This window comes from Heloderma suspectum, chromosome 2, assembly GCF_057233095.1.
Source record: "Heloderma suspectum isolate Gila_16-S chromosome 2, 16-S_ref, whole genome shotgun sequence".
Taxonomy (NCBI): domain Eukaryota; kingdom Metazoa; phylum Chordata; class Lepidosauria; order Squamata; family Helodermatidae; genus Heloderma; species Heloderma suspectum.
In genome coordinates, this window is record NC_139459.1 from 169,862,018 (window position 1) to 169,872,527 (window position 10,510).

Here is a 10,510-nt window from a genome sequence, read left to right on the forward strand (position 1 = left end):
GCAGGATGCTAACAGCGAACCACATCGTACAGTCGGTATAAGCCCTGCTGCCTCAGCATTCCAGTCCCACCCTGCAATATTAACAATCCACTACCCTGCAGGGTTGTTGTAAGCCACTCTCAGTCCTCCACCGCTGCACATAATATGTAAGCCCCCCCCCCCCCCCGGCCATCCCATCTCTAATATAGAAACAATAGCATTGGACAGTTTCTTTCTTCCCATCCTAGCACAGAAAGCTTGTGCAGGGCGATATTTTAATTAATAAAACTGTTAAAAAACCATTTTTTTACATGCACAAGGAAAACTGATTCTGAAAGAGTATAGGTATACCTTTGCTTCTATAGTTGATGGAGAAGGGGGCAAGGACAACATGATGCTGTCAAATCACTGTAACAGTGGTCCCATTGTCTCCTAAGAAGAGCGATTACTGTTCTCTCTCTAGTGAGAGATGGCAAAGGCTTCAAAGATAACCAAGAAAACCAGCCTGTAAACTAAAGAACTGTCAGTCTACTTTTTTCTAATGAAAATCCAATTTGGCCTATAATTGGCTGAGGACATTTACGGTTGTTACCGTATTGCAGGGGTCCCCAGCCTTTTTTGGGTCAGGGGGCACATTTGAAATTGAGAGAATTTTCTGGGTACTTTCACAAAATGGCTGCCACAGGGACTTGCCCATTCATAACATGGCTACCATGGTGGGCATGGTCAAACACAAAACACTCATTTCCCAGAAGACAAGAAAAATAATTTGCCCAATATCCTATGTACAAGGCAGAGGTGGGGCTGAGCTCCAAAACATAAAAACACTCTTTTGAAACCAAATAAAGATGCTGCGGGATGGCAGCACTTTGCTTTGCAGCATGCCAGCCTCCCAATTAAAAAAAAAAAAAAAGTAAAAAAATCTTGAGGAATAAATAAAAATCAGGAGCAGCAGGGAGCTTGGCAGGCACCAAAAATAGAGTCCGCAGCTATCACGTCAGAGACCCCAGCTGTACAACTTTAGCTAAAAGGACATGCATTTTGTACTGGCTACCAGAAACATCTATTTTGAAAAAGAGAGAGAAGGGAAATTTGTAACTTTTAAATTCTCCATGAGTAATTTTTAAATCTTGTGCAGCTAAGATGCATTGTTATTCTGTTCTATAGCACTTTTAGATCCTGTTCAGCAAAGGAGATCGTTACCTTGTCGTGGTGCTGGAGCTTGAGCACCTCAATGACGTCGTGAGCTAAACCGTGAAGGGACACCCAAGACGGGAAGGTCATGGCAGAGAGGTCAGACTAAATACGATCCCTGGGGAAGGAAACGGCAACCCAGCCCAGTATTCTTGCCATGAAAACTAAATGGATCAGTACAACCAGAGATATGTCGGTATACCATCGGAAGATGGGACTCCCAGGTCGGAAGATGGTCAAAATAGTACTGGGGAGGAACAGAGGATAAGTTCAACTAGCCCCAGATGTGATGACGCAGCTAGCTCAAAGCCGAAAGGACAGCTAGCAGCCAATGGTGCTGGTGGTGAACGATGAATCCAATGTTCTAAAGATCAACACACCATAGGAACCTGGAATGTAAGATCTATGAGCCAGGGCAAATTGGATGTGGTTACTGGGGAGATGTCAAAATTAAATATAGACATTTTGGGTGTCAGTGAACTGGAATGGACTGGAATGGGCCATTTCTCATCAAATGACCACCAGATCTACTACTGTGGACAAGAGGACCACAGAAGAAAGGAGTAGCCTTCATAATTAATAATGAAGTGGCTAAAGCAGTGCTTGGATACAATCCAAAAAATGACAGAATGATCTCAATTCGAATTCAGGGTAAGCCATTTAACATCACAGTGATCCAAATATATGCCCCAACCACAGATGCTGAAAAAGCAGAAGTAGATCAGTTCTATGAGGATCTGCAGCACCTACTGGATACTACGCCAAAAAAAGATGTTATTTTCATTATAGGAGACTGGAATGCTAAGTTGGGTAGTCAAACGACACCTGGAATTACAGGCAAGCATGGTCTGGGAGAACAAAATGAAGCAGGACATAGGCTGATAGAATTCTGCCAAGACAACTCACTGTGCATAACAAACACTCTCTTCCAACAACCTAAGAGACAACTTTATACATGGACTTCACCAGATGGTCGACACCGAAATCAGATTGACTACATCCTTTGTAGCCAAAGGTGGTGGACATCTATGCAGTTGGTAAAAACAAGACCTGGAGCTGATTGTAGTTCAGATCATGAACTTCTTATCGCACAATTTAGAATCATACTAAAGAGAATAGGGAAGACCCACAGATCAGTTAGATATGAGCTCACTAATATTCCTCATGAATATGCAGTGGAGGTGAGGAATAGACTTAAGGGACTAGATTTAGTAGATAGAGTCCCGGAAGAACTATGGACAGAAGTTCGCAACATTTTTCAGGAGGCAGCAACAAAAAACGTCCCAGAGAAAAAGAAAACCAAGAAGGCAAGATGGCTGTCTGCTGAGACACTGGAAGCAGCCCAAGAAAGAAGGAAAGCAAAAGGCAACAGTAATAGGGGGAGATATGCCCAATTAAATGCAAAATTCCAGATGTTAGCCAGAAGAGATAAGGAATTACTTTTAAACAAGCAATGCGCGGAAGCGGAAGAAGATAATAGAATAGGAAGGACAAGAGACCTCTTCCAGAACATTAGAAACATTGGAAGTAAATTCCAGGCAAAAATGGGTATGATCAAAAACAAAGATGGCAAGGACCTAACAGAAGCAGAAGAGATCAAGAAAAGGTGGCAAGAATATACGGAAGATCTGTATAGGAAGGATAATAATATCGGGGATAGATTTGACGGTGTGGTCAATGAGCTAGAGCCAGACATCCTGAAAAGTGAGGTTGAATGGGCCTTAAGAAGCATCGCTAATAACAAGGCAGCAGGAGATGACGATATCCCAGCTGAACTGTTTAAAATCTTGCAAGATGAGGCTGTCAAGGTGATGCATGCCATATGCCAGCAAATTTGGAAAACACAAGAATGGCCACCAGATTGGAAAACATTAACCTATATCCCCATACCAAAAAAGGGAAGCACCAAAGAATGTTCAAACTATCAAACGGTGGTACTTATTTCACATGCCAGTAAGGTAATGCTCAAGATCTTGCAAGGTAGACTCCAGCAATTCATGGAATGAGAATTGCCAGATGTACAAGCTGGGTTTAGAAAAGGCAGAGGAACTAGAGACCAAACTGCCAATATCTGCTGGATAATGGAGAAAGCCAGGGAGTTTCAGAAAAACATCTATTTCTGTTTTATTGACTATTCTAAAGCCATTGACTGTGTGGATCATAACAAATTGTGGCAAGTTCTTGGTGGTATGGGGATACCAAGTCATCTTGTCTGCCTCCTGAGGAATCTGTATAGCGACCAAGTAGCAACGGTAAGAACAGACTACGGAACAACGGACTGGTTTAAGATTGGGAAAGGAGGGTTGTATACTCTCACCCTACCTATTCAACCTGTACGCAGAATACATCATGCGACGTGCTGGGCTTGATGAAGCCAAGGCTGGAGTTAAAATCGCTGGAAGAAACATTAACAATCTCCGATATGCAGATGATACCACTTTGATGGCTGAAAGCGAGGAGGAGCTGAGGAACCTCATGACGAAGGTGAAAGAAGAAAGTGCAAAAGCTGGGTTGCAGTTAAACCTCAAAAAAACCAAGATCATGGCAACCAGCTTGATTGATAACTGGCAAATAGAGGGAGAAAACGTGGAAGCAGTGACAGACTTTGTCTTTCTAGGCACAAAGATTACTGCAGACGCTGACTGCAGCCAGGAAATCAGAAGACGTTTACTTCTTGGGAGGAGAGCAATTACAAATCTTGATAAAATAGTTAAGAGCAGAGACATCACACTGACAACAAAGGTCTGCATAGTTCAAGCAATGGTCTTCCCCGTAGTAACCTATGGCTGTGAGAGCTGGACCCTAAGGAAGGCCGAGCGAAGGAAGATAGATGCTTTTGAACTGTGGTGCTGGAGGAAAATTCTGAGAGTGCCTTGGACTGCAAGAAGATCAAATCAGTCCATACTCCAGGAAATAAAGCCAGACTGCTCACTTGAAGGAAGGATATTAAAGGCAAAACTGAAGTACTTTGGCCACATCATGAGAAGACAGGATACCCTGGAGAGGATGCTGATGCTAGGGAAAGTGGAAGGCAAAAGGAAGAGGGGCCGACCAAGGGCAAGATGGATGGATGATATTCTGGAGGTGACAGACTCGACCTTGGGGGAGCTGGGGATGGCGACGGCGGACAGGAAGCTCTGGCGTGGGCTGGTCCATGAAGTCACAAAGAGTTGGAAGCGACTGAACGATTAAACAACAACAAATTGCACAGTTAAACAACCCACTGTTAACAAACCATGGGTTGCTTGTGAGCAAGCATGCTGGCTCCCAACCACTTCTGCTTTGATAAACAACCCAGTTCCTGGGTTGTTTGCTGTGACATCTGAATGCAGAACTTTGGGTTGTTGAGAGAGAAACAATCCAGAGTTTTAATCCATGGAGTTGCTAATAAGCTGTGTTTTGAAGAAGTCGGTCTTTAATGCACATTTCAGAAGTCTCTTCTAGTGGAGGACTGTGACACTCCTGCCCTGGGTTCTAGGTTCTCCAGCTTCCACCTGATGAAACTGAGAAGAAATCCCCCTCAAGACGTCTGCCTCTGCTGGGTCAGTTGTCCTCACGGACACAGCAAGCTTCAGCCCCTTTTACTCTCTGGGTTAAAGAGACACCCAATACACCTAATTGGTTCCCTCTACCCAATACCCAAATCATATCCCTGATGAATATACAGTGGAGGTGAGGAATAGATTTCAGGGATTAGACCTGATAGACAGAGTGCCTGAGGAACTATGGACGGAGATCCGTAACATTGTTCAGGAGGCAGCAACGAAATCCATCCCAAAGAAAAAGAAATGCAAGAAAGCAAAGTGGCTGTCTGAGGAGGCTTTACAAGTAGCTGAGGAAAGAAGGGAAGCGAAAAGCAAGGGAGAAAGGGGAAGATATACCCAACTGAACGCAGAGTTCCAGAGAATAGCAAGGAGAGACAAGAAGGCCTTCTTAAATGAACAATGCAAAGAAATCGAGGAAAACAACAGAATGGGAAAGACTAGAGATCTCTTCAAGAAAATCGGAGATCTCAAGGGAACGTTTTGTGCAAAGACGGGCATGATAAAGGACAAAGAAGGCAGGGACCTAACAGAAGCAGATGAGATTAAGAAGAGGTGGAAAGAATACACAGAAGACCTGTACAGGAAAGATCTTAATGTCCCTGATAGCCATGATAGTGCGGTCACTGAACTTGAGCCGGACATCCTAGAGAGTGAAGTCAAGTGGGCCTTAGGAAGCATTAGTAACAACAAAGCTAGCAGAGATGACAGTATTCCAGCCGAGCTGTTTAAAATCCTAAAAGATGATGCTGTTAAAGTGCTGCATTCAATATGTCAACAAATCTGGAACACTCAGCAGTGGCCACAAGACTGGAAAAGGTCAGTTTACATTCCAATTCCAAAGAAGGGCAACGCCAAAGAGTGTTCAAACTACCGCACAATTGCGCTCATTTCACATGCCAGCAAGGTGATGCTCAAAATCCTACAAGCTAGGCTTCAGCAGTATGCGAACTGAGAACTACCGGAAGTACAAGCTGGGTATAGAAGAGGCAGAGGAACTAGAGATCAAATCGCCAACATTCGCTGCATCATGGAGAAAGCAAGAGAATTCCAGAAAAACGTCTATTTCTGCTTCATTGACTATGCTAAAGCCTTTGATTGTGTGGATCACAACAAACTGTGGCAAATTCTGAAAGTGATGGGAGTACCAGACCACCTTACCTGTCTCCTGAGAAACCTGTACGAGGGTCAAGAAGCAACAGTAAGAACCAGACATGGAACAACCGATTGGTTCAAAATTGGGAAAGGAGTACGACAAGGCTGCATATTGTCACCCTGCTTATTTAACTTATATGCAGAGTACATCATGAGAAATGCCGGGTTGGATGAATCAGAGGTTGGAATTAAGATTGCTGGGAGAATTATCAACAACCTCCGATATGCAGACGATACCACCCTAATGGCAGAAAGCGAAGAGGATCTAAAGAGCCTCTTGTTGAGGGTGAAAGAGGAGAGTGCAAAAGCTGGTTTGAAACTCAACATTAAAAAAACTAAGATCATGGCATCTGGCCCCATCACTTCCTGGCATATAGAAAGGGAAGAAATGGAAGCAGTGACAGATTTTACTTTCTTGGGCTCCAAGATCACCGCAGACGGTGACTGTAGCCATGAAATTAAAAGACGCTTGCTCCTGGGGAGGAAAGCTATGGCCAACCTAGACAGCATAGTAAGAAGCAGAGACATCACCTTGCCGACAAAGGTCCGTCTAATCAAAGCTATGGTTTTCCCAGTAGTAATGTATGGCTGTGAGAGCTGGACTATAAGGAAGGCTGAGCGCCGAAGAATTGATGCTTTCGAACTGTGGTGCTGGAGAAGACTCTTACGAGTCCCCTGGACTGCAAGGAGGTCAAATCAGTCCATCCTAAAGGAAATCAACCCTGAGTGCTCATTGGAAGGACAGATAATGAAACTGAAGCTCAAATATTTTGGCCACCTAATGCGAAGAGAAAACTCTCTGGAAAAGACCCTGATGCTGGGAAAGACTGAAGGCAAAAGGAGAAGGGGACGGCAGAGGATGAGATGGCTAGATAGCATCACGGATGCAATGAATATGAACTTGAGCACGCTCCGGGAGAGAGCGCAGGACAGGAAGGCCTGGCGTGCTATGGTCCATGGGGTCACGAAGAGTCGGACACGACTGAACGACTGAACAACAACAACAACAACCCAATACAGGAGAAGTAACAAAGAAATACGTTTCTAATAGTAGCACAAAACAACCAACCAACATGTGGGATTTTGTATTACAAACAAACGAAATTGATTTAATTAAAAAAGAGTTATGTATTATGATTAATCAATTTATGCTTGCTCTTAAGCCACCTACTCACTCTACCCCTTCTAAATCCTATTCCCCAAGCCCCACTGGCTAGATGCAGCTTCCCTAAAGCCCTATCTAATCTTCTGTCAATTCAATTCATTCCTTGTATAACCTCAGAATCCACAAACACACACAGGCATGCACAAGCCCCTCCCACCTTTCAGTCGCGCCCTAACGCTCTAGTAACCCTATCTTACCTGGGTCACGTTTAACAATGCAAACACATACATTAATATAACAGGCATGCGTTACAAGGACACTCTTGTCAGTGACCTTAAGGAGGCCATTCCTGCACATAGGAATTTCGAAGACAGATATCAATGTGAAATTGCTGAAGTACAATTCATCAAGAGATGTAACTCTTATTTCCTGTAGTTTGAATAAGGACAAAGGTATTTTTTAAATCACACTACATGTATAATGCAGCTCATGGTTGCAATTATGTCTGCATTATCACCCAACAACCTTCTGTGAATGACCTGTTAAGGTAATTATCATAGTCTGTACGTTTTTCATTCCAATTCCCTCTGACAACATGGTTTGGTCTCCCACACCCCTCACCCAGCATGTGTATACAAATCTGCCAATTTGAGGTTGACTCTTCATGGATCTCATGAAGTGGACAGTGTCCACAAAAGCTTATGCCAGAAAAAAATTATTAGTCTTTAAGGTGTGACAAGGCTATTTGGGGGGGTTCTCTGCCTCAAGCACCAAAATACCTCACAAGACATAGACCATATTCCGGAGAGAAGGTTGTGCAACAGCACTGCCCTTCAAGAGAAATTGAGAGAGAGACAAACACTTCCTCTTTCTTTGCTCCAGATAAAAGGAAAGATGTGATTAAAAGGCTCAGAGGTTCACAAGTGCCTATGGTTTCTTCTCAAGTTTACACTCCACCAATAAAATCTCTTCTCTTTTTCTGGAATAAATAGCACCTGCTTATACTGAGCTCTGGCCACCCTTGCTGGCTACTTGAGGGAGTGGTTACCTGCCTTTCTGTCTTGTTTGGCACACATTACAAATGGCACTGTGAGCCAATTTCTACTTTAGTCTGAAAGGAAATGTGGCTAGGGCACTTCTCCAAACTGCAAAAAGAAAAACAACAAAATCACATCAGCAATGAATGACAAGCAAGTTTGACCCTGAGAGAGAAGAAAATTACAAAATAAGAATGGATAGCAATGAACAATGGACTTCATCGATTCAGCCCCAACTATCTGGGCATCTCCTGGTAACATGAGCTCCGCCCGCATTCCTTGGCATGCAAGTTCCATTTCCCTGACAACACCTGTTTGCTTTGTCATGCTAGCAAAGTATGATTAAAATGAACTGGACTGGGGAAATATTTTCTGCTCCACTGATGTAAATAAGGGGAAATGTGGGATAACTACTTGATCAAATAATAAATATTTTACCCCTGGAAGCAAGAGGAGCATGGAGAAGAACAGAGTTCTTCTCTCCTGATAACTTAACTCCTGCTAAGGAATAATGTTCTCTCAGCTTATCCTTTGTAACACAAATGCACACATCCACTGCAGTCTGTTTTCCTCTGGGCCACTTTGCTGCATGGAAAGTTCCAGGTACATTGCAGTTGGCCATCTGGCAAAATTGTCATCAGATTCTCCACTGTGTGTCACATTGATTTTACATCTGTGGAGCCGAGACTGGTTTTCATCATGTAACATCTCCCACAAACATGACATTTCAGGATGAAGACCAGTCTCGGCTCCACAGATGATCCGTTTGCCAGGCAGCCGGATACGATGCGTGTCGGAATCATAGCCAGCTGGAGTGTTTATTCCTTGGGGGAAGCGAGGAATTTGTGCTTCTCAAGGCTTTCTAAGACTTCTCAGTCACTATAACATAAGTGAATCTGTTGAGGAAGCTGTCGCCATTTTGGCTCAGGTTTGAAAAAACACTTCAAGGCTGCAATCCTATACAACTTAGCCAGGAGTAAGTCCAATTAAACTCAATGGGGCTTAATTCTAAGTATATGTGTATAAGATTGCAGTGTTAATTAGACAATGTGTCTTTGGATGCTTCCAGATGGAGGGGTTCTAGCAATAACAATCAGAAGGCATTGTGCAGCTGTTCTGTCTTCTCTTACTTAATGGAGTTTCTGCAGTAAGAAAAAAGATGGAAGAAGCAATAGGAAAATACAGGGAGGGAAATGAGTGGAAGAAAACGAAATCTGGACCCATCGTAAGGTTCTGGGAATGAGGCAGGTCGATGGCATGATAAAAGCCTTGTCTGGAAGTGCCCTTTGAATCTCAGTTTAGCCAGCACTGGGAAGCCACAGGGTTTTATTGTCCTTGTGCAGCCTTCTCCAACCTGGTGTTTTGGACTATAATTCCCATCATTCCTGATAATTGGCGATGCTGGCTGGGGCTGATGGGAGTTGTCCAAAATATCTGGAGGGCACCAGGTTGGAGAAGACTGACCTTGTTTTATTTATTTATTTGATAACCCTCCTTTATTACTGTTAGCTGCTTTGAGAAAAAAATTGTTCTCAAGACAGCTCATGGTAATAAAAATCAAAATGAAAATAAGCTTAGTTAAAACAATCATAAAAACAAAAGATTAAAAACACAATTAGAAAACACAAGAATAAAAGAACTAAAAACAGCACCCAACCCAATGGGACCTGCTCCAGCAAGAGCTTGCCTACCAAAGGCCTGCTTGGATAAGAACACTTTTGCCTGCCAGAAAAAGGACTGCAGAGAGGGGGCCAACCTAGCCTCCCTTAGGGTGGTGTTCCAGAGTCTAGGTGCAGCCACTGAGAAGACCCTCTCTGGTGCCTCTGATGCTGGCAGGACCAAGAGAAGCCCTATCCTGGAAGATCTTAAAGCCCAGGCAGGCTCATATAGGAGAATGCAATCTTTCATGTAGCCTGATCCTAAGTTATATAGGGCTTTATAGGTCATAAGCAGTACTTAGAATTGTGCCCAGAAATAGACTGGTGTTGTAACAAGGGAGTCATGTGCTCCCTCTAACCAACCCAGGCAACAGTCTGGCTGCAGCATTCTGGACCAGCTGAAGTTTCCAAACACTTTTTAATGGTAGCCCCACACAGAACCTGTTACAATAGTGCAAACAGGATGTAGCGAAGAAGGGATGTGTCATCATGGCCAGATCAGACACCTCTAGCAATGGTTGCAGTTGGCACGCTAGCCTCAGCTGCACAAATGCACTCCTGGCCACTGCAGAAACCTGGGCATTCAGATTCAGGGCTGAATCCAGGCGTACGCCAAAACTGCCAGCCAGAGTCTTCAAGGGGAGTGAAAACCCAGTGAAGCTGATTTGTGGGAGATTCAGGACAGATAAAAGGAAGAACTTCTTTACCCAGCTCATAGTTATGGAATTCACTTCCACAGGATGTGGTGGCAGCCACCAATTTGGATGGTTTCAAAAGGAGATTAAACAAATTCATGGAGGATAAGAATGTATCAGTGACTACTAGTCATGATGGCGATGC